General features: G+C 38.3%; 1 long non-coding RNA gene across 1 annotated transcript; it reads left to right on the forward strand.

The window, feature by feature from the left end:
- The first annotated feature begins 1185 nt into the window (after positions 1 to 1185).
- LOC112253382 lies at positions 1186 to 3736 on the forward strand. Its single transcript, XR_002953999.2, has 4 exons — positions 1186 to 1332; positions 3063 to 3144; positions 3330 to 3464; positions 3553 to 3736. It is a non-coding gene; the product is annotated as an uncharacterized LOC112253382 (long non-coding RNA).
- Positions 3737 to 3976: the final 240 nt, after the last annotated feature.

Below are 3976 nucleotides of genomic sequence, written 5' to 3' on the forward strand. Positions count from 1 at the left end.
TAAGCAGACATTTTGATTATACCTCCCAACTCATAACTCCCTGTTGGGGTGAGTCTATCTACAAATAAATGCAGCAACAGGATTACAACAGCGAACACAGGGAGCTGAAATCCTGGGGACCGCCTTATGTTCCCTCAGCTTTACCCCATTTTGAACAGTTGCTTTTCATCCATGACCAGGTCATAATCCGGCAAAGAAATAGGCCTATAGTGTAGTGTCGGCCTATAATGTCATTTTACAACTAGGCCTACCATAAGGTAGCCTACCATTTGTAAAACATGAGGTAGCGTTGGCTTTATTAACCTAATCCTGATTCCTGACAAAAGCTTATAGGGACTTGTCCTTTAAGATATGAACATCAGTTACCCAAGTTTATTATGAGTTTTCTTGAGGCTTTTTGCAAAGAGATCAATGCTGATGTAAAGGCCTATGTCTTCACAGCAGTACAAACCTTAAATCACTTATTATCAGTACATTTTATTCCACCTTGTGAAACCAGGGTTCTAGTGGAGGGTAAATGTGAAAAGGATTTAAAAAAAGGCCTGTTATGAGAGAGAAAGAGAGATGGTGAGAGTAGCTGAGTGCCTTTAGTAAGAGATGGCTGTTAATATCACTAGGCTGTTTGGTCTGTGTGCAGGTAGTGAACCTGATTGCTGAGGGGTTAGGTTGCTAGTTAGACTCTTAATCTGCCATAAACTACTTTTGTCAGCAAGTCTACAGACCATTCAAGTAGCTGCACTGAACACCTCACTGATACTGACTGTGTAAGCTACAAACCCAAATTGTCTAAGGAAATGTAGGTGACAGTAATATTATTGCACACATATTCAGAAATCTGGCCTGGTGGAATCAATGTCTACTCTCCATAATTTTCACTCGAGGCTCTGCCCCTCACCCACTGCAGAGTGCACAAAAGTACCAAACTACCAACAATTTCACAGGTCAACACAGTTCCCCCTCCACCATGCAGCAGTGACAAATCTCTCCCCAGGGTTGCCATGTATGCAATTGTTTTCCTTTTATTAAGGTAGTTTTAAAACTTTGATGCAGTTGAAAAGTTTTGGTCGCTGGGTGCAAGTTTTTACACTACTTCTATATTGCACCGTTACCAACCAACATGGTATGTTTAAATAATCCATTAATTTCCCTGTAATTTGCTGAGATTGTGATAGTTTTCAGGCTTTGAAAACAGTTTTCAAAGAATTTACTAGAAATGGGAAATGACCTGGCAAGCCTGTCTCTGCCTGAGCATGAACACAACAAAAGTAGCTGTGCAGCACGTTTTTTAAGGAAGAGGAGGATGGTTGCAGACGTTCGCATTCATGCAAGAAGGTAAGCTATTAACTAAACTGTTAACCAATATTTTAACTATAATTGTATTTGGTGTATTGGCAAGCAATTCATGTTCCCATTGTCTTTATTTGTAATTAATGTTAGCTCATGTATGTCTTTCGGTGGAATACAACATGCATTGACAATGGCCGAAAGCCACATTGTGTCTATTGAGTCTTGATTTTGAAATTGGTAGGCTTATCCAAACAATTTATTAATGTGCAATTTATTACTTTGCATGTTTTTACCTTATACTGATTAACTGCTTGCTAATGATTAGCGTGCTAGCTGGCGGTTAGCGTGCTAGTTTAGCATAATTGGTAAACATGTCTTTGATTCAGAATATATGATTGCGGTTAACCCAATGTTACATGCATTGGAAAATAATATTGCCAATGTAATTGGTTTACAAGCTAGCAAAACATCTGTTTTGTCAAGTCATAAGCATGCATGTGTGCCGAAATATTTAAATAAATCCCCTTATTAAATTATTTTATTTTAAGTTTTGTCTGTTTTTTTTATAGCCCTTTCTTACCCAAAGATAAATACGTAGCTAGTTATTTTCGCTTTGCATGTAAAAGAGTGAAACACCACATGTAACTGACAGTTAACCTGTAAGTCTATGTCGTTGTTTTTTGTTTGAATTGTTTACGTGTTCGCTGTGCGTGGGAAATGATAAGACAAGCGGAAATACGTAGCTAGCAACTGTTGTAACGGGGATCCTTATTGTAGCAGCACACTTTTGGAGGGAAGGCAATCCCGCGCTCTGTTAGCTAAATTTCCATGTCATCGGGTGTAGTTCGTAAAGGTTGAAGTGTGTATTATGTTAGGATGGTAACGTTATAATAATTAAGGATGAAGTGTGAATTCATGCCAGGAAGAATAAGGGTGAAGTTTGATTTCCTCCCTTCTATAATAAGCAGCCAATTAGTTATTTTTCCTTTATTCATGTGTTTAATCTGATACAGTTACACCATCGGCTAAATTGTTTATGTATGTAAGCACTTCAGAGTTATGCCAAGCTAATAAATCACTCGTAAGATAAGTTTGTAAGAGTGTGCTTTAATGTATTTTCATTTATTTTATAGTTCTCATGGAAGGTGATAATTCTGACTAAATCTATAGAATAAAGCCACTAGTTAAAATCAAGGAACGGTTGTGTTCGTGGTTACTGGAGGGAGCTACACCACAACAGGAATAAGGATTGTGGAACGCGTAACATTTGTTAGGACTGTGCCAATTCAGATGCCTTGCTTTAGCCATATCACTGTTTCTTGTTTAGTCCATCCTTAAAAGCATATCAGCTTTAGTTGTATCCAGGAACTTGTATAATGTGCTTATGTTATGCTTATACTTGCTTTTTTACCTTGCAAGTGGTCTTAAAAAAGGAAATTGTAATAGATGCTTGTAGGACCTCTATCAGTCAATGATAACAGTCATTGGTGTCCCCCAGCCCATCCCCTTTGTTGTGTGCCGAACAATCTTGTCATTCTTTTAAGTGTCAACCATTCTTTTTGAAATGTGTCTTTACGAATGCACTGCAGAGGCTAAGAAGATGCATGGAAACTCTAAAAGAAACATAATTCAACTTGTAGGCCAGATGTGAAAAGGAAATAATAAATCCCGAAGCTCAGGTTTGTCAGTTGTTAGAATGAGGATACTGGGGATGGTTGAATCATATTCAATTGCCTAATTTGCACATGACTAATTTCATTTTATTGTATCGTTAGATGTCAGGCTGCCAATACCTTTGGGTCGATAGTCCATGTGTTGGATGATGCACTGCCATTGATCAGAACAGGCCGTGTATATGTAAGTTAGTGTCATTTAACACCAGCACATACTGTAAGTTCTTGTGAATCAGCTTTGAAAATCAAAGATAGGCAAGTCTGCACTTTCATCACATATTCATTGTATTATAACAAAATGTAAAGTAGAGGAGCACAGAGCCATAACAAATCAAAATATGCCAGTGTCCAAATACTTTTTTTCTGCAGTACAGTTGACCAAAGCTATACTTGGATACAAGACTGATGACTCAATAACCAGTATTGACAACAGTGAAGATGGTTATGTCCCAAGGCCATCAGGATCATAAGAGGAAGGCAATTTCTATGAAGAAAATCTGACCGGTATGCCTATACCTTACATACACATAGACCTATTCTTAATTACAATGTCCTTTTCGAAAATGACATGTTTTCCACTGATGTTTTCCAGGAGACATGTCAGCGATTCGGGCCAAACAGCCAATAACCAAGGGAAAGGTGGGACAAAAGAGGCTCACACGTTAAGCATGTTTCCTGCTTCCTTCAGTCAGTTCATTTTCACTCTGTAGTCAAATCAAATGTTATTGGTCACATACACATGGTTAGCAGATGTTTATGCGAGTGTAGCAAAATGCTTGTGCTTCTAGTTCCGACCGTGCAGTAATATCTAACAAGTAATCTAACAATTTTACAACAACTACCGTTATCTCTTCAACCGATCGCTTCCCACACCTGCCCGCCTGCCCAGCATCACTACTCTGGACGGTTCTGACTTAGAATATGTGGACAACTACAAATATCTAGGTGCCTGGTTAGACTAAACTCTCCTTCCAGACTTACATTAACCATCTCCAATCCAAAATTAAATCTAGAAT

This window comes from Oncorhynchus tshawytscha, linkage group LG06 (genome assembly GCF_018296145.1).
Source record: "Oncorhynchus tshawytscha isolate Ot180627B linkage group LG06, Otsh_v2.0, whole genome shotgun sequence".
Taxonomy (NCBI): domain Eukaryota; kingdom Metazoa; phylum Chordata; class Actinopteri; order Salmoniformes; family Salmonidae; genus Oncorhynchus; species Oncorhynchus tshawytscha.